Source organism: Plecotus auritus, assembly GCF_963455305.1.
Source record: "Plecotus auritus genome assembly, chromosome: 9".
NCBI classification, from domain to species: Eukaryota; Metazoa; Chordata; class Mammalia; order Chiroptera; family Vespertilionidae; genus Plecotus; species Plecotus auritus.
Window position 1 is genome coordinate 104,598,484 of NC_137783.1, and position 21,609 is coordinate 104,620,092.

Here is a 21,609-nt window from a genome sequence, read left to right on the forward strand (position 1 = left end):
AATCTGGTTACATTTTTTAAAACCACTCCTTTCTGAATAGTGCCAATGTTTTAGCATGCCAAAAAAATGTCCTTAAATTTGGATACCTGTCAAATTTCCCAACATTTACATCCTTCTAACCTTACCTCTAATGGGATCACATGAAAAATCTCCCCAGAACACCCTGGATGCCAATGACTCTCCTTTCTGTGTCCCGTTACAGTTTATATTGTCTCCATCATGAGAGCCATTATTCTGACCCCTTTATTTGTTCTCTGGTTATATTTCCAAATTGTTAATTGCTTGAGATTTGTGACACATATTGCTCATGCATCTATGAATAGATTTTTTTTTTTTTCTGGAATCTGCCACACTCACTCCTGCATCTGCAATCACTGGTAAGTTGAGTTGGGAGCTATGCCGATCTTGTCTGGACTCTCAGATGTTTGGGGCTCAACTGGCTATGGTTAGTCTATAAAGGCCTTGATTAGTACAAGTGGGCTCTCCTCTATGTATTATCTTATCTTCCAAGAGGCTAGTCCAAACGTGTGTTCATGTCAGTGGCAGGGCTCCAAGAGGGTAGAAATATTCAAAGTCTCCTGAGGTCTAGGCTTAGAACTGGCCAACCATCACTTTTATCACTTTCTATTAATGAGAGCTCAGAAGGGCAGCCTGTATAGACGAGTTGGTGAAATAGACTCTATCTCTTGATAAAAATAACTACAAACTCTCATTGCAAAAGGCAGGGCTGGAGGATAGGGCTAGAAAATTGTAGCCATTTTTGTTATCAGTGTACCATATCTTGTGAGTAAACCAACATATTCTTAAGCATATTCATGTTTCTCCCCTGAACAACTATGACAATACTTGACAAAGAGCAATGAACTGCCTGTTAATGTTAGTTCAATTTGGCTGATTTATAGTAGTTATTAGAATTTGATTTGTAATTGCTAAAGATTTTTAAAAACAGAGGAAATACTTGCAGGGATGATTATAGTTAGACAGATGTTTTATGAAAGAGTTGAGTAAAAAGAGATATTATAAATGACCACAAAACTATGTAATAGTTCATACTTCAAGGATTGCATGTCATGGAAGGTAGATACTTTGGTTTCTATTTTGCATATCAGGAAAGGGTGGCTCTGAGAAGTTAAAGAGGGGTCCAAGGTCATGCAGGTGGTCCATGAGAGAACCCAGGATTCAAAAACACAGATCTAAGAGATCTTTCTATTTTATTCTAGGTGCTGTGCTCTCCTCCCCTCCCCATATTCCTTTGGTATTTAAGATGGTATTTAGAGTGACTAACATCTAACCATGGACATGCTGGCCATTGCCTTACTGCGAAGAAAAGTTTTCACAGAAGAAAAATCTATATAAGAGATTGTATTTATGTGCAAATATTTTCTAGTTTATTCTTTATTGCAAGGACAAAAACCAATCTCTTTTGCAGCTATAGTTACTGCTTATACTTTCAACAAATTTCTCGATCTCCATGCAGTTGATCAGATGCTGCTTTAGGCAAGAATGTGAATCAAAAGCCCGAGAAGTTGATTCCTCTGAAAAAACACCTCCCTGAAGAGTGGGGAGGGGAATATTTTTCTTATCCTTAAAATTTTTCAGCTCTTTGTTAATCCAAAAAGCTGAAAATATTTCAAGTCAAACATGGCCACCCACCATCTGGCTGAGTTTGAAGTTTATTTAGTAATCTTCTTATCAGCCAAACAGCTGGAAGTCTAGATAAGTCCTATGTGTAAAAAGCCAGTGTCAACTGGTTTCCTGATAATAGCAGTGGAAAAAAAATAAACTACAAAAGAAGAAGTTCATCAGTAGGAATTCATTTGGGAGTTTTGCTGGCAGGCACTGGACTCTCAGTACTGGTGAGTTTATCATCCATTGAACCATCTGAATACTTACAGGACACTCAGGGTGTCATCTACCAGGATGTAGTATTTTAGTGTGTGCTTTTCAAAGTGTTTTCTGCCCACGAATATATTCCTATTTCTACAAAGTGCCACTGCTATATTTTACTGTATGCCATAGATGTGTCACTGTAAACCTGCCTGCGAATTGATTTTTTTTCTCCTATTTGGAAATAGAAACTTAATTGAAATACACTAGGGGAGAAATTGGCTAACTAAAAAAATTCTTATGTAGTATGAAATTGCTTTTTCTCTTGAGAATAAGTATCCCTTAATGTATCTGCTTTTTTGTTGTTTGTTTGTTTTTATTTTGTTGTTGCTGCTGTTAATTCTCACCTGAGGATATTTTTTTTTTTTTCCCATTGATTTTTAGAGAGATTGCAGGGGAAAGGGAGAGACAGAGAGAGAGAGAGAGAAACATCAATGAGACACATCAATTGGTTCCCAGGGATCGAGCCTGCAAACCAAGTACATGCCCTTGACTAGAATCAAACCCACAACCCTTCAGTCCCTGGGTCGATGCTCTCACCCCTGAGCCAAACCACCTAGGGCAATGTATCTGTGTTTTAATTTAAATGTTTGTGCAATGAGTTTCATACAGCTCAGCTCACATAGGTATATTTGGACACCTGGGAAAAGTACATTAACATCAATTTAGTAATAAGCTTTTTCAGAATATCTCCCACTCCTCCATAACATGTGAGAATTTTGCAGATTGAAAACATTGCACTTATTATTGAAATGATATGTACCACTATCTAACTCTTTAATTAATCTATGCCTATTAAGAGTTAAATGCCCCTCCAATCCATCATCTGTATCTATATATATATATATAAAAGCATAATATGCAAATTGACTAGACAGCTGAATGACTGGTTGCTATGACATGCACTGACCACAAAGGGGCAGATGCTCAACTCAGGAGCTGCCCCCAGCCCAGAGGCCTTGATTGTCCGATCGGGGCCTGCTGACCAACCTCTCAGTTCCTCCCACTGGCTATCAGGCTCTGATAGTCCGGTGGGGAACTGGGGGGTAGGTGGCAGCAGACATGGGCAGCGCCAGGCCAAGGCGGGTGCAAGCAAGCAGAGCCCCAATAACCCCGCCGGTCACCCCAGACAGGGTGACCTGCATTGGTGGCAGGGGGCAGGGCCGGCTGCCAGCAGCGGCAGGAGATTGGCCCTGATCGCAGGCCAGGCCTCGGGACTATACACATGCATGAATTCTGTGTGGTGGGCCTCTAGTTGTTCTATAAGGAAGAAACACATGATCGAAGCAGAAAAGTTGTTAAAGTAAATTGATATATCAACTTGAATACCAGCTCTACAGGGTCATTCAGATATTCCCTATACTCAGTCAGATGTGGAAGGCAATTCTGCAAAGGAGAATGAGTTTGGAGTTGGACAGTCCATGACAACTCTTGTCACTTCTTTGAGCACCAGTTAGCTCACGTGTAAGGGGCTTGACACAGACCCTGGTGCATAGTATTCATCTGATATGATAAGCAGGTTGTTATTGCCACTTGTACTAGGTCATTGTTAATACTCCTACTCTCTCACAGATCACTCTATTTATTCCCTGTAGGAGTCAATGGCCAACCCTAGGCAGGTGGCAATGAATGCAACCCAGGTACATGCCCATGCTCTTGCAGCTTCTTCTTTCCATAGAGTAGTCATTTTCTTTTTCTTAAAAAAAAATAAAAAAAAATAAAAATAAAAATATATATATATATATATATATATATATATATATATATATATAGACACACACACACACACACATATACATACACACACGTATATATATAATTGATTTCAGAGAGGAAGGGGGAGGGAGATAAGGAGATAGAAACATCAATGATGAGAGAGAATCACTGATGGGCTGCCTCCTGCACACCCAACACTGGGATCGAGCCTGCACCCTGGGCATATCTCCTGGTTCATAGGTTGACTCTCAACCACTGTGCCATACCAGCCAGGCAATCATTTTCTTCTTAATCTTCTAGATTGTTGGATTTCATTATTTGGCTTCATTACATCATATCAGTAGTATGTCTATGTTGTCTTGGAATCTATAGTCCATGGGCATGAAACAGACAGGGAACCTGCTTATCTTTATAGCAGGAATGTGGGTTCCATGTGCTTTTTGCATTCAATTGCTCAGGCTTTGAAGTAAGACACTGTTCCCTTTACTAACTGTATGATTTGAGGTGAGTTATTTAGCACCTTTAATTCTCAGATTTCTCATCTCGGAAATAGAATTCAAAAACCTAATCTTAGAGTTCTTAGAAAGAGTAAACAAATACGGAATATAAATATTTAGCAGGGTGCCTAGTACATAGGCAGCACATGATAAATGATGATGGCAGTTATTATTTTCAAAAGGGGCTGCTTATCATACCCCACAACCAGATTCCAATTATCTGGTGACTATTTCCTTAAAGAGATTCTGAGATTTCTTTGTTTTCATGTCAGTTTTTTAGCTTCAGTCATCTATAATAACATCCATTTATTAGTATTCATAGCTGTAGTGATTTTTGAACAGTCATATATTTCATGGTCCTATTGAAACAGAGACCTGTTTAATCTTGCCAGAGAGATATATTTAAAATAAAACAAATAGGATATTCCTCTACTCTAAATTCTTCTGATTTCAGGGTTATTTTGATCTGTTTCTTCTTGCCTCTCTAGTCTCATTGTCAGCATGTTATATACCCTTGCATCAAATTTAGTGAATGATGTATATTTCTCTGTGTCTTCCTCTTTCAGATTTCATTGTTATGCATAGTTTGCTTTGAATGTATTTTTTCCTTTAATTCTCTCAACACTCTAAAGCTCACCCTGGACTTATGCTTACCTTAGAGTTTGGGCTCCCTCCTGGAACTCTGCCTGCACTATTGACCGATCTACATTGCAGCACTGTTCGAATGACATTGAACTTGACAGCCCACCTCATTATATTGCCATCTTATAATTCAGGGTCTATCCATTATTAGATTGTATGTTTCCAGTAACTACTAGCATAGTGCCTAGTTATTCTAGGTTCTCACTGGCTCTCTTTTTTCCTTTTTTTAAAAATATATCATTATTGATTTCTGAGAGGCAGAGAGAGGGAGATGGGGAGGGAGATAGAACCATAAATGAGAGAGAATCATTGATCAGCTGCCTCCTGCATGCCCCACACTGGAGATTGAGCCCACGGTAGGACTGAACCCACAGCAGGCTTGTGCCCTGACCGGAATTGGACCATGACCTCCTGATTCATAGGTCCATACTCAACCACTGAGTCACACTGGCTGAGCAGTGGCTCTCCTTATTCATTTACTTATTGTGTGTAGATGTGTGAACGCATACACACTTTCTTTTAATAAAGAAGTTGTTCAATGACATGGGGACATTTTTTTTTTCTGTAAATGTTACCATTCTCCAGGGTAAATACCACATAATGTAAACAAATTATAGTAGTTCTCACTTTACTAGTAAGTTTGTGGACACATATTCCCAGGGAATAGAGAGATACTGGAATAGATATTTTCTCTAAATAGTACAATGTGCATTCACGGCTATAAAATCAATACAGCATTTATAGAAAGAGAGTTTGCTTTATCTGTTGTGTGAACTGTAATACAAATGACTTTACACAAATGCCATTGAGCCTGACCTTCCCATTTGTGAAAATTGTCCATAAAAATTTTCCTCATTCATACTATGGAATAAAACCCCAATAAACAGCATAATCTTAAGATTTTGTTCAAGAAAGGGTCTTTAATGAAATTCTTTTGTTTAGAGTCTTGGGAATTTCAGGCAGTCACCCATGCCTTGTAGTTCAGCATATGCTTAGATATTTAAATGAATAATTATTGCTGGAAATGCCGTTGAAATCTAATAGGTTTGAAATCTGTGTAAGAGTTAGTTTTCTATAATAGTTGTCAATTTGGCTTGCAGCAGGATATTACTATTTTTAAATATTTAAACAAGTTATAGAATAATATAAAATACTCTTACAAAACAGTCTTCACTCATAGGGTATAAATTATTAGAAATAATTTTGAATATTAACTTCCCTAGTCACATTTTTAATTTAAAAAAATGCTGACAACCAAGGAAGCTTTATAATACACACATACACACATGTGCAAAGCATGTGTTTATATTTGCATTAACAGTTACCTTTTCATCATGCATGCTATAACTCATTTAATAGTTTTGCTTTGTTCATTCTAACCTTTGTCTCCAAGCATGAGTTTTTGCATGCTTACCACTTATTACCCCCACAAGCTGGAACTATGAGGTTTTTAAATTATTTTTATATTAAAAGATACTTATATTACCAGAAGAATGTTTTCTATTTATCACATACATGGAAGTTTAACAATACTATTGATCTCCATTTCTGAGTTTTCTTTTACTTACCTTCTATTTTTAGATTTACTATTTGTGTGTATCTTTCGGAAACTTTATATAGATGCGTCATCCTGGATATATTGGTTTTCCACTTTTTAAAAAAATCTAGCATTGGTTTTATTAGTTCATACATATTGAAGCATATGGCTATAGTTCATTCATTATCAATTCTATATGGTATCTGTGAAGCTTCAAATTTACATGATAATGGCAAACTGCTTTCTGAAAGAGTGGTACCAATTAAACTTCTGCCATCATAATGTAAATTACTGTTGCTCTATAAACTTGCCCATGCTGGGTATTATCGGACATACCAAATAATTACAGCCATGGTGAGAATGAAAATGGTATCTACTGCGGTTTTATTTTTCCTTTTTATTAATGAAAGTCAACAAACCTCAAATATTTGGTGATCATTTAGTTTCTTATTCTATAAAAAGTCTGTTCCTATTTTTGTCCATTGTTCTGTTGGTTTGGTTATCTTTTTTATTTTTATAATGCTAGTAGTACTTTATTGTTATATGTACCAATTTCTTTCTTTAAATGTGTTGCAAATATCTTCTAGTTTGAGAATTGTGTTTTTATTCTCTTCATGGTAACTTTGGAAGAACACAAATTCTTAATTTTAATATAGTCATATTTACCAATGTTTTTCTTTATAAATTTTTGTCTTACTTTAATAACTAATTGTATATACCATAGAACAAAAATATATTCACCTATATTTTCTTTTAATAACATTGAAGTTTAACTTCTAACATTTTAATTATGCAATCTATTTGAATTTGCTTCATTGCATAATGTGTGGTAGGGATTAATTTATTTTTTTCATATTAACCAACTTGCACCATTATAACATTTGCTCAACAATGCATTCTTTCATCTACCCTTTCATTTCTGCTATATATAAAGCTTCCCATATGTTCATGGATTTACTTTCTAATTTCTTTGTTATGTTTTAATATTTATGTCTCTGCCTTACATTAAAACCTCTAACAATTCACATATCAATTATTATAGCTGTATTTCTTGAATACAGATTGGAAATACCCACTAATTTTATTTAGCTTCAGAGGTGTAGTTCATCCTAGGTCCTCTGTTCTTTTACATAAAATTAAGTCCTTTGTTAATTGCCAAATAAAATGTATTCAAATTTTGATTGGGATTGTACTACGTCAATTGATTAGTTGGTAAAGAAGTGATATCTTTAATTACTGGGCCTTTCTCCAGGAATATGGCATGCCTCTTCATTTATTTAGATATTTTGTAGTTATATTATTTACCTCTCCTGAGGTAAATTGACATACAATAAATCACACATAGAAAAAGTGTACAATTTGATAGATTTTAACATATGTATCCACCATAAAACCATTATCACAACCAATATAATGAATATACCCATCATCCTTGAAAGTTTCATCATATCCCTGTCTACCCCTCCCTTTCCTCTTTAATAAGGTTTTAGTTTTCTCCATATAGGTCTTGTGCTGGTAGTATAAAATGTTTCAGCATTTTCTTGGTTTGCTTTCTAATAACTATAATTTAGACATAATGGTTTTTATCATCATCATTATTAAAATATTTAATAAGAATGTTTAGATTTTTACCTCCATGTTGTTTTTGTTTTCAGTTTTTACTCCTTATTTCTTCTTTACTATAAATGTATAAGTACATCATTTTAGAAATTTTTTTAATGAAATAATGTTGGTTTAATCTGAGAATACTTTTGTTTTGTATTTGTCCGTAAAGATAGGTTCTGCAGGGTGTTCAGTTCTTACTTAATACCCATTTTTCCCACCATTTTCAATACAAGCTTCCACTGTCTTCTGATTTCCATTGTTGCTGTGGGAAGTCTACTCTCCAGTTACCTTCCATTTAGAGTATCTTCTCTTCACTTTGAGCTTATTGATCACAGTGATCTGTAGTTTACTCTGATGTGTATCGATATGGATTTCTTTTTATTTCCTCTGAGGTAGTCTGTTTACTGAATCTGATCATATGCCTTTCAATAAATCCTGGAATACTTTCAGCTTTAAATTTGAATATTCCTTCTTCTATGTATTTTTTCTATTGTCTTCTTCTGGAATGTAGATTAATGTATACATTTTTACTCTATGCCATATACCCCAAAATCACTTTTGAAAAATACTTTTATCTCTGTCATTCCTTGACCTGAATTCTTAATTTTTTCTAGTTTACTTTTCATTTTGTTAATATTCTCTTCAGCTATGTTTAATCCACTGTTAATTCCCTGAGTATATTTAAATCAATTTATATAATTGAATTTCAGCTCTTTATTTCTTTTATAAATTAGCATACATTGTTCCACTGTCATTCTTTTGAATCCATACTTTATATGCTTAAATATCTTATCAGTAATTTTATTTTCTGTATCTAAAGTGGTTCAGTCTAATCATATTGCTTAGTGTTTCTACTTATAACTTTACAAAGGTTCTTTATTGTTCACATATTTGGTAATTTAATATTTTGAACTCACCTTTGAACATAATATGTTCAAATTTTGAGGGTCCACAAATGAAATTTATTTCCTTCATAGAGAATTTGCATTAGTTTTGGCTATGATGTAGAAATTATAACTCCCAGCAACACTGCCATTTAATTTCATCACATGGTCTTTCTCAGACCATGACACTGTTATAAACCCTACCCCAAGTCCTCTGCATAGATACAGACTCTCAGAAGACATTGCTTATGTTGATGTTTCATGCTTATTTTCTACCTAGCACTCACAAATTACAGACAGACACCTGTATTGCCCACACTATATTTTCCCCTTCTAGCATATTATTTTGCCAACAGGAAGACTTTTATGGATCACTGATTTATGTGTGTGTGTGTGTGAGGAGAGGTGGCAGGTAGAATGTATGTTTGTACCCCTTTCCCTGTTGCCATCTTAAAAGCCTCAGGAACCCAGCCTCTTTCTTCCAGTGTGGCATTCTATATAATAAAACCCTAATATGCAAATCAACCGAACAGTGGAATGACCAGTTGCTATGACACACACTGACCACCAGGGGGCAGACACTCAATGCAGGAGCTGGGGTCACAGCTGGCAAGCACAGTGGTGGCAGGCAGACATCCCCCGAGGGGTCCCAGACTGAGAGAGGGTGCAAACCAGGCTGAGGGACACTCCCACCCCCAGTGCACGAATGTCATGCACCAGTCCTCTAGTTTATTCATAAAAGACCTAATGTTCCAGTATTGTTTTTTGACTCAGGGCAGCCTATGTTGCTGAATTGGCATATTTCATTGCTTTCATCTCCTGTATCTCCTCCTCTTCATTTTTCTTCTCTTGCGTCAGCTTCTTTCTCTTTTCCTCCCTTTCTGGAGCTTGAGGATTTTTCTTACATTTTTTTTTCTGTGAGTTCAGCAATATATGATCAAAAGTCTGTTTAATTATTTAATATCTAGGTGTTCTGAAATCAAAGTTATTTTAAAAAATATCTTATTATCAGTACTGCCTAGGTACACATTTTCTATTTATTACTAATTTAAACCATTAAAATGTTTTATTTTATAATTACTATATTTAACAGTTTCAATGTATATTTGATTGGATACATTCTTTCCAACTATTAATAAATTTAATATCTATCCTTCTGAGTTTACATTTTACCATAATTTCATCTATGTTTGTCATTCTATTTTGTCTTTTTTTAAAATTTTTATTGTGTGTGTGTTTTTCTTTTTTAGAGAGAGGGAGGGTGGGAGAGAGAGAAAGAGAGAGATATATCAATTTCTTGTCCCATTTATTTATGCATTTATTGATTGCTTCTTGTATATGCCCTGATCAGGAAACAAACCTGCATCCTTGGTGTATCGGGACAGTGCTCTAATCAACTGAGCTACCTGGCCAGGGCTATTTCATTTTCTTTCTTATGCTTCTCAATGTAAGAACATTAATATTTTGTCAATTTTGAGAATATTATAACTCACTTTAAACTTTCTCATTTGTGTTCATCGTGTCTAATTTATCATCAAGAATAGTTTCCTATCTTTGACTTACCTTAATAATTAGTAGGACAGAAGGATAGAGAAGCATTAATGGATTAGCTTCATAATGCTATTTTTATGAACCTGCTTCTTGGATTCCGTTTTATCAAACATAGTATTCACTCTATCATATTGTTGTCATTTAAGAAACTTGTATAATTTAAATATATATTTCAGTCTGTTTAAAGTAGCCACCAGTGCCACTTAGCAATTAACATATGTCTAATACCTTATTGAGCAAGGTGAGTGACTTTGTAGTCACCACCCGGTTCCCACTGTGGTCAGGATAAATTCTACAACACATCAAACGTAGTTTGAAGAAGAGGCTTTAATCAGGATATTTATCAAAACAAGGTTCATCAAGAAAATAAGACATGGGCTCTTGAGTCTACCTTTATCCTCATGAAAAGGTATACAGGCCTCTGCTTAACATGCTACCATGTATACTTTCTAGGAGAGGGACCTGACCCCTCTGATTTTATACCAAAAATAAGAAAAAATGGCATTATCAATGGGTGAACAGAAAGATTACTAGGTCACCAAGCAGTCAGAATTAATACACCATTTTTGTTCTTTGTTGTTGTTGTTGTTGTTTTGGTTTGGTTTTTGGTAATCTTCACCTGAGGATATGTTTTACATTGTTTTTCAGAGAGAGTGGAGGAGAGAGTGTGTGTGTGTGTTGGGGAAGGGATGGGGGGAGGAAGGCTGAAAGAGAGAAACATCCATATGAGAGAGACACATCAACTAGTTGCCTCACACATGCACCCCAGCCCAGGGGTGGGGAGTGAACCCACAACCCAGGCATGTGCCCTTGACCCAGATTTGAACCTGAATCCCTTCAGTGCTTGGGCCAATGCCTTAACCACTGAACAACGCTGGCCGGGGCAATATACACAATTTTGAAAGACTTGTGTGGAACTGTTAAAGACCCTCCTACCAGGAAAAGGAACCTTTTGGTCTTTCATGGGTTTATGTTATATATTTAGGATGTGGTTTTTCACCATTGTTCTTTTTAATGAGAAATGTTGAATTATCACATCCTAAGTATAAATATAAACAATATTGGGAAATCTGAGCTATTGTTTAACATCTATCACAAACAAAGGATTTAAAATACTCCATCTTATTTAATATTCACCACAATCCTGTGGAATGTTAGTTGGATTCTTTATATTAGGGTGGCACACATTTTCTAAGTGGAAGTTAAAATTTTCAAAAGTGTCATTTGGAAATTTGTGTTGACTTAATATAACTCACCTGTGTATAACATTTTGCATATTTCAAAGACCTCATGCAAGTTATTTATCCCATTTGATTCTCACCATGCCCATCTAACGAGGTGCTAGTATTTTCTCCATTATATAGAAATGAAAAGTAAAGGTAAAGGAAGTGACTTATTCCCAATCTAAGTGGGCAAAGGCTAAACTGTATACAGAGCTCCCTGATTAAGGGGGAATTAATTGCATTTTTAATATTCGGTTGAAACAAATAGTCATGAAATAATAAATAGCTCTATCATTTATATAGGTCAGTGGTCGGCAAACTCATTAGTCAACAGAGCCAAATATCAACAGTACAACGATTGAAATTTCTTTTGAGAGCCAAATTTTTTAAACTTAAACTTCTTCTAACGCCACTTCTTTAAAATAGACTTGCCCAGGCCGTGGTATTTTGTGGAAGAGCCACACTCAAGGGGCCAAAGAGCCGCATGTGGCTCGCGAGCCGCAGTTTGCCAACCACTGATACAGGTTATGCTTAAGGCAATTTTCTTCTCCCAAAGTTTGAACTTTCTCTTTATATTGCTCCAAATTCTTGCCAAATTTCTGGAAAAAAAGATGTTATTTCCCACATAAACAGCCTGAGTCCCATCATTAAGTCTCTGTGATCTATTCATTGTCTTAGAATTTAAAAAAAAATGTGTAGCAAAGCTATTCACCGTTTTCCATACCCCAGTTAAAGCCTGACTTTTTAAAAATGTGCTGAGAGTGGATGTTTTATGAGAATTCATTCCTGAAGAGGTTCCCACGTTACCCTTGTATAAAGTCAGAGCACGAGAAGGTTACATGTCTGGAGCACATCATCCTCCCCATTCCCACAAAATTGCCTTAGATGACTTCATTTTCCACCATACCCTTGGGCTTTACAACGGGCCTGTGATTTAAGAACCAGTGACATAGGAAGGCCTTTACCTTTCTTGTAAAGCTATCATCCAAACGTGCGTTGGCCATGGCTGTGCTGAGTGCTACAACGGCCCTCACAGCCAATGCTTCTCAGAGCTTTAAGCATGCAAAGGGTTTTTCACTTGTGATAAACAGGTCTCCCTCCTTTGATTAGACACATAAAACAATATGTGATGGGAAAAATATATTGAATGGGGAATTGATGTGCATATGTTTTTATGCTAGCTCTGCATGACCTTAACCAAATTATTAACCCCTTGTAAGCCTCAGGTTCTTCTGTAAATGCAGGCTATGAGCCCTAAATTGCAGGATTATTCTGAGGAATCAATATTACAATGGCCTAACCACAGTTTTACAACAACTGTGAGCTTCTTAAGTCAGTGCTCTAAGGTAGGCACTGTGCCAGCTCCCTAGCACATGTGATCTCTCAACTTCTCAGTAGTAATACAAAGTAGTTTTATCATCTCTATTTTACAGATGACTCAATTGAGATTTAGAGAGCAGAACTAACCTGCCTGAAGTCACACAGCTAGTTGGTGGCTGAGCTAGAATTCTACATCAGGACTAATTGATTCCTAATCAGGCACTTACCATTTCCCTGGGCCTTTCTATATTTGATCTTTGCTTTGTCCTATCTGTTATAAAATGAGTAGCTAAGTTACATGTTCAGGTACTGCAATTTTCCATAACCAAATTTTTAATGTATAATTCCATGGCACTGCACTGTTGTATCATGCCTTGTTTTCCTTTGGGAGGTAGGTAGATCAGGGAGAGGGCTTTTATATAGATGTATATGTCATGGTGCTTGCAAAGTTTGGAGTAGGAAGTGAGGCACACCTGAGCTTAAGTCCTGGCTCCACCATATTTTATTTTTGTGGGGCAAAATATTTAATTTCTTGAAGTCTATTTCTCATAGGTAGATATCATCTGGTATATAGATTAGGACAAACGTGATAATGTATGTAAAGCCAACATAATGGCTGGCATACAATGAGCATTCAATAAATATAAACAAGTATTATTATTGATTGTGTCTAATGTCTTTGGCCTCTTTCCCCTGTGCTTTTATAATAAACCACTTCAAATGTTATCTGGAATAAAATAAGATAATTTTTAAATTACCTAAATTAATTCATTATAAATTGAGTCACCTGACTTGAAATGGGTTCAGTGTAGGGATTTGGAATATAGCAGGAGCCCTTTGAGGCTCTCCTGGGAACTAGAGGACCCCACAGGTGATTAATTGCTTGAAATGGCAGATTTAAGAGGAAATAAAGGAAAACAACCTTTTCCTAATATTCCTTCTGGGCAGACAGACAAGACGCTTGAGCAGTGACTGCCTCAGAGTCCTTGTGATCTGTCCAGAAAGGTCTTGTGGTTTTGGCAGCCCAAGATTCAACCCAAAGTACCCATGTGCTTTAAGGTGCTTAAGGTTCAGTAGTGGCCATGCTCCTCTAATGGGAGCTCATGCCTCCCTTGTTAGCAATCTTTAGGCAATAGAATCTGTCTCCAGTGATTCATGACTCTATCATGCCAACAACCAGAAGCGAGAGGCAGGCTTCAGGAGGCCTAGGCTCCAGTTTTGTTTTTTATGTTTTGTTTTTTTCTCCTTCTAACCAGCAATGTGACTTTGACTAAATCACCTTTCCCTGTGCTTCAGGCCCTTACTAGTAAAATGGAGGTCATTTCTCACAGGTTTGTGGTATGTTTTTTTTTGAAGATCAAATTAAGAATTGATATGTTAATTAAATCTAGCTAATCAATAAGTTTAAGAGTGATTATTTCCTCCTGGAATTAGGAAATTGTTTTTTGCAAAGGACCTAGAGCATCAAATATACTATACCTTTATCTTAAAGTTAGACCATGTGATGACTATTTGAGGTATCTTCTTATTAAATGAAGGGTGATATTTATTACAACTCAAAGAACAAAACAGACAAGTAAAAAAAAAAAATGAGAAATCATCAGGGTCCTAATATTGAAAACTACCAAGAGATTATTATCAGAAATTGCTCCATTGATCTGGGGTATTATGAGAGGCACAGGAAGGAATTGGTAAATTTTCCTTAATTTTCAATTATATTAAAATATTTAAGTAGAAATAATTCAGTTTTAAAGTATGCAAATATAGATCATGAAGTTTGAAGTTTTCAGAAATTTTTGAGAGATAACTTGACCCTGAAAGTCATGAGATTATGGTGAGCTTCCTTGTGCTACACTCCCAAGTTCTTATGAGGATCTTGAGTCAACCTCCTTTGTCCTGAGAGCTATTGTTATGAACACAATACAATTGTGGTATTAAAGAGGATCACAGTTGGGGTCAGTCTGGTCCGGTTCAAATCTGGGCTTCATCACTTTCTACTTTGAACTTCAAGTAAATGATATAATCTCTCTGTCATATGTTACATATGTTATTGTGTCATATGTAAAACAGGGTAATAATACCTGTCTCATAGAATAGTTGTGAAGATTTTATTAAATAAAAGTTATAAAGTGCTTGCCACAAAATCTGCTACATAGTAAAGTGTGAAAGCTTAATAAATGTATCTTCCTTGTCATTATCATCAAGTAGAAAAATTGTGAGTGAAACCTTCAGAACACTATTGTTCTTTTTCTTCCAATATTGTTCTTTCTTCCTGAAATGAAAGTGTCTAATTACTAGGATCATCAAGTCTTAGAGAAACAAATGGCCCATCTGCCAGTGAAACGTTTAGTTGAAGAGATCTCAGTGAAGAAGCCATTTGCAAACAGATGAGTACTGGTTAAGCGGACCAATAGGAGGCAATGAAGCACCTAGAGGCGAACAAGGATGACAAGCCATTTCCACCCTTAGGTCTGAAAGGACAGAGGAGGAAAGCTGTTCCCAGAAACCAGTGAATCACTGCAGCCCTAGAAAAAGGCACTGATAAAAACTGAGCAGACAGCAAGGACAGGACTAACTGCTCTGACCTGTCCTCCTCTCGCCCTCAGACCTCCTGCAAGCAGCCATTGGATGATTCTCATTATTGATATTTCTATCTCCCTCTCTTTGAAATAAAAATATATATATATATATTTTTTAAAAAATGAGTGTAAACTAATATACAGAAACACACAAATGAATCTTTTAAATTGTGAAACATACTATGAAATAACAACATTATACTGAAGTATGCCAGGAAGGCTCTAATTTAGATGGGATGATCCGAAAAGGCTTCTCTAAGGAGAGATTATTTAGGCCAAGCACCTCAGAATGGTGAACTTGACAGGAAAGAGGAAGGAGGCTGGGATTGGGGAGCATTCAAAGCAAAGGCAAACCTGTGTACAAAGACCTGAGGCTAGGATGAGTTTAGTTAGTGTGAGTAACAGAGAAAAGACCAGCATGAGTAAGGCAGGAGAGACAAAGAGGTGGGTGGGAAAGAGATGAGGTTGAAGAAGTAGGCAAGGACCCCATCAAGCAATGCTACACTGTAAGCTAAAAGTTGGGAAATTTAGTCTAAGGGTGAAGAAAAATCACTAAAGCATTTCAAGCTGAGGATTAGTATGGTCTCATTTAAATTTTTAAAAGCTTACCCTGGCTTTCACATACAAAATAGTTGGGAAAGAGGCAAGAAAAAAACATGGAGACCAATTATTTGAGTGAACAAGAACAGAAGACGACTTTGACCTGATCACCAGGAGTGACATTGTCTTGCATCTGAATCATTAGCTAATTTGATCAATCAAATTAAAACCTATTTTCCAAAGAAAGGGTAACATAACTGCATCGTGGGGTTGTTGTGAAGATTGTATAAGATGTAGACAAGCATATGTCAAAGCCCCAAGTATATAGACTGTAATTTAAATACAGATCTCAAACGGTATAACTCAGTGGTTGAGCATCAACCCATGAACCAAAAAGTCACTGGTTTGAATCTTGGTCAGGACACATGCCCGTATTACAGGATGGATCCCCAGTAGGGGACATGCAGGAGGCAGCCAATTAATAGTTCTCTTTCATCGATGTTTCGATCTCTCTATCCCTCTCCCTCTCTCTCTAAAAATCAATAAAAACATTTAAAAATAATACATGATCCCAGTCTTAACAAATACCAAACTGTTGGCTTTTTGCGGTTAATATTTATATTATTCTTGTTTACATCCACCAAGACTCCTAGTATAGATAGTGCTTTTAGAATGTCTGAATATCGCATGGTGGCAAAATACTAAACCTTTTGGAAGAACATTAAAAATCAGAGAGAAACAGCATAGCAGACACTTTTAACTTTGAGAACCTCAATTTGAATTTTTCCAGTTTCCTATTTAGATTTAGGTATTATAACTCCAAGGGGTCCTTGGAGGCTGCTTTGTGGATTGCTAAAATCCAATTTTGTTGTTGTTTTGGGATGAAACATCATACTGCACTTATAGAATTATCCTTTAAGAACTGCAAAGTGCTTTTCAAATGAAGATGAATCCTCCTGATGAACTAGGAGAAACGAAAGAACTGGGTGATTTATCTGTCTGCTCGCAGTGGGAGAGTGAACTGGCAAGATAGGAAAGGATGGATACCCGAGTCTCCGCCCCATCCTACCACCATTCAGCATTGTAAAATTTAACTTTCTTTTTTTTTCAGAAATTCTTAGAATTATTTCAGAAACAAAAAAAGCAGCTGGCTCCCTATTTCTGGTGCACGATCAACACAAGGCTATAAGGCAGCCCTAAAATTCAGCATCTGTACCCCATGGTGTTTCAGTAGGCATTGACATCAAAAGGCATTGAGGGTGTTTTCTTTAATGAAGAACCTGAATTTACCCTGCAAATTATTTCATCAAAGCGTGCATTTTAAAGCAATTGTTAATCCTAAGGAAGCATTTCCATAAGCACCCCATTTTAACACCTGTTAATGTGTCGGACAAGAAAATCAAACACATGGTGAATGAGACCAATAACGAGTTAGAAAAATGCTGTCTCTGAGAGGAAGATGACAGAATTTTTTTGGTTGGATATAATACAGTGAAATTCTTTATAATATTATGGCATGATACTAAAGTCCATATGTTAGGTAAAATGTGGGTAGAATCAAGAGTTTTTTTTTTTAAAAAAACAATTGTCTCAGAAGCACTGTATTCAGGGTTTAGGTATAAACCCTGAGTATGGGTTTAGGTATGAAAGTTTATATGCCTAACTCTGCTGCTCTGCCTGTAAGCTACATGCATAGAAGACTGGTCAAGATTGCTTGCAGGGTCTGTGCACTCTTTGGTGTTATTAAGCCTCTATAAAAATTACAGTGTTCATTACAGTTTATTATTGTGAGGATTAAACAAGAGTGGAAAACAATCTTTGGCTTGGGTAAAGTTCAAAGGCAGCACAGAGTTTATAAGCTATGACTGTAGTCTTTTTCTATCTCATTACTCTCAATACTTAAGAGGTATACCACATAAATTAATTAATGAATCAATGAATTATAATTTATTTGGCATCAATGTTATACTTATTTTCATGTTAGGTGCAGTGAAGTTGACAGGAATAAAAGCACAACCTAAAATAGTAGTTGATCCATGGTACGCATTTACTAAATTTGCTAAATTTATGAATGGGTATTTAATTTCACTGGCTCTATAGAAAAATTTTATGCTTTTATAAAAACATCCATTTAAGCTTCCCTTTCTTTATAAAAATCCCAGCCATCTTCAGTTTGCTGTACTGTATCACATTGACTCATACATACTTTAAAAAACTATTTCTACATGTCAACTTAGTTTATAACTAGAGGCCTGGTGCACGAAATTCGTGCACTGGGGGGGCGGGTCCCTCAGCCCAGCTTGTGCCCTCTCACAGTCCAGGAGCCCCACAATGAATCATCCCAAAAAGGTAGGCCCTGCCCACGTGGCCAGGGCTCCATGATGGATGGCCTCCGCAGAGGGAAACCCTGCCCACCCACTGCAGCCCGCTGATCGGTGGCCTGGGCCTCCCTCTGAAGGGCGATCATGGGGTGATGGCCGGGCCCCCAACCAATTGCATCGCACCTGTCTTGGCTGGCCTGGTGCCAGTGGGTGTCATAGCGTGGTCATATGGACGGCTGTTCCGTCGTTTGGTTGATTTGCATATTACGCTTTTATTATATTATAATTAACTGTATACCTGTCTGTCTCTCCTACCAGGCATAAGACTGTCACAGCAAAAACCGCTTGTAATTAAATTTTAGATCAGTGCTTAACATAATAATTAGAACATTTTAGGTGTTTTACAAACTTTATAATTCATTAAAAATTTGTATACCCATGTATTAATACAAGTTTTATCTGATTCTATGCCTGTTTTTGTTTTGTTTTGCTTGTTTTTATTTTTAGAATCCACATGTAAGTGAAATCATATGGTACTTGTCTTTCTCTGTCTGACTTTACTTAGCATCATGACCTATAGGTCCATTCATGTTATTGTAAATGGCAAGATTTCATTCTTCTTTATTGCTGTTTTTTTATCCATGGTCACCTAGGTTGCTTCTATATCTTGGCTCTTGTAAATACTACAATGAACATAGGAGTGCACATTTCTTTTTCTTTCTTTTTCTTTTTTTTTTTTAGGAGTGCATATTTCTTTTCAAATCAGTGTTTTTTGTTTTCTTTGGATAAATACCGGGAAGTGAGGTTACTGGGTCATATGGTAGTTCTACTTTTGTTTGTTGTTTTTTTAAGGAATCTCCATACTATTTTCCATAGTAGCTTCACCCCTACCAGTACACAATAGTTCCCTTTTCTCCACATGCTTTTCAATACTTATTTTGCTAATAGTCATTCTGGCAGGTGTATGGTAGTATCTCACTGTGGTATTGATTTGCATTTCCTTTATGATTAGTGATGTTGAGCATTGTTTCATATGTCTAATGTCCATTTGTATGTTCTCTTTTGGAGAAATATCTATTTAGATTCTCTACCTATTTTTTTATTGGATTCCTTTTTTTTTGTCTTTCTTTTTGTCATTAAGTTGTATGAGTTTCTTATGTATTTTTATAATAATACCTTGCCAAATATATCATTAGAAAATATATTCTCCTGTTCAGTAGGTTGTCTTTTGATTTTGTTGATGGTTTCCTTCACTGTGAAGAAGATTTTTAGATTGATGTAACCCCATTAGTTTATTTTTGCTTTTTTTTTCCTTTGCTTGAGAGGACATAGCACAAATTATTAACTCACCAAAGCAACTAAATAAATTAATGTTTTATATATTTCCTGAAAATGGTCTAAATAGTCTCTCTAGTTTTTGTGCTTTTTTTGAATTACAAAAGGCATGTTAGTTTGTAGGCTTGCTTCCCTCCATTAAAACTATGTAAAGTAGCCGAAACCGGTTTGGCTCAGTGGATAGAGTGTATGCCTGCGGACTGAAAGGTCCCGGGTTTGATTCCGGTCAAGGGCATGTACCTTGGTTGCGGGCACATCCCCAGTGGGAGGTGTGCAGGAGGCAGCTGATCAATGTTTCTCTCTCATCGATGTTTCTAGCTCTCTATCTCTCTCCCTTCCTCTCTGTGAAATATCAATAAAATTAAAAAAAACAACTACTATGTAAAGTAGAATAAATTATTATTGAATGAGACAACATGATACATATTCACAGACACAATAGTTTATACGTTTTGAGCTTTCACATTCCAGGTGCCACACTGTTTTACACAGAGTAATTCCTCTGTGACCCACCACAATTCTAGGTATTGTCATTTTTACTATTGTAGCAAAAAACAAACTAAGGCACTAAATGTTTTAGTAAATTGTCTGAAGACACAAAACCAGTATGTGATTTTTTTAGGATTTGAACCCAGGTAGTATAACTCCAAAAACATGCCATTTACTTACTGTTTGGCTAGTTAGCTGACAATTTTACCCATTACTATTTTTTATTTATCTATTTCATTTTATTTTTATTAACAATTTTTAATGTTGACATTATTTCAGGCATCCTCATCCCTCCTCCCCCACTTTGCCCACCTCCACCTTCCCTTGGCCTTCACCAAACTGTTGTTCTCCGTGTCCATAAGGTATGCACATATGTTCTTTAGCTAATCCATTCACCTCCTGTATCCAGTCACCCCACACCCTACTTCCCTCCAGCACTGGACAGTATCCATGCCTCCAGTTCTATTTTGTTTCTCAGTTTATTTTGTGCATTAGATTCCACATATTAGTGAGCTCATATGGTATTTGTCTTTCTCTTGATCTTGTTCATCTGTATGTTTTTTTATTATTATTACTACTAGTGGGCTTGTGCACGAAATTCATGCACATTAAAAGGGGGACCCAGAGTCAAGTCCCCGCCCACCCACATGCGCCTCAAAATTGCGTGAGACCCAGACCCAGCCGCCCCCTCATTGGGCTAGATCCAGACCCAGCCAGTCCCACCCTTGTCAAGCCCCACCAGGCAGGGGGCATAGCCTCAGGTCCCCTGGCCTGGCACCAGGACGGGGTGGGGGCATGCCTTGAGGTCCCCCATCAAGCCCCACTAGGTGGGGGACACGGCCTGAGATCCCCTGTCAAGCCCCATTGGGTGGGGGGGAGGGCGCAGCCTCTGGTCCTCCAGCCCGGCACTGGGAGGGGGGCACAGCCTCAGATCCCCCGTCAAGCCCCACTGGCAGGGGACGTGAAGCCTTAGGTCCCTGGTCAAGCCCTGCTAGACGGGGGTCATGGCCTGAGGTCCCCTGTCAAGCCCCACTGGGCAGGGGGGCGCAGCCTCAGGTCCCCTGGCCTAGTGCTGGGGCGGGGGTGTGGCTTGAGGTCCCCTGGCCTGGTACTGGGTTGTGGGGAACGGCCTGAAGTCCCCAGTCAAGCTCCACCTGGTGGGGGGCGCAGACTGAGGTCCCCTGGCCTGGTGCTGGGGTGAGGGGAGCAGCCTGAGGTCCCCTGTCAAACCCCACGGGGGTGGGGGAGGGCATAGCCTCAGGTCCCTGCTGATTGCTTGTTAAGGCTCCTTAAGGGAACTTGGCCTCAGCTGTGGGTGCAACCATCTTTGTGATGGAGTGATGGTCAATTAGCATATTCCCATTTTTTTAGATAAGATTGATTTCAGAGAGGAAAGGAGAAGGAGAGAGAGATAGAAACATTAATGATGAGAGAGAATCATCGATCGGCTGCTTCCTGCATGCCCTCTACTGGGAATCGAGCC

General features: G+C 37.3%; 1 protein-coding gene across 1 annotated transcript in view; it reads left to right on the forward strand.

The window, feature by feature from the left end:
* The window catches only part of TENM4 (teneurin transmembrane protein 4), a 2,454,724-nt gene that overhangs the window by 631,881 nt on the left and 1,801,234 nt on the right, over positions 1-21,609 (forward strand). The gene's annotated exons all lie outside the window — the stretch shown is intronic.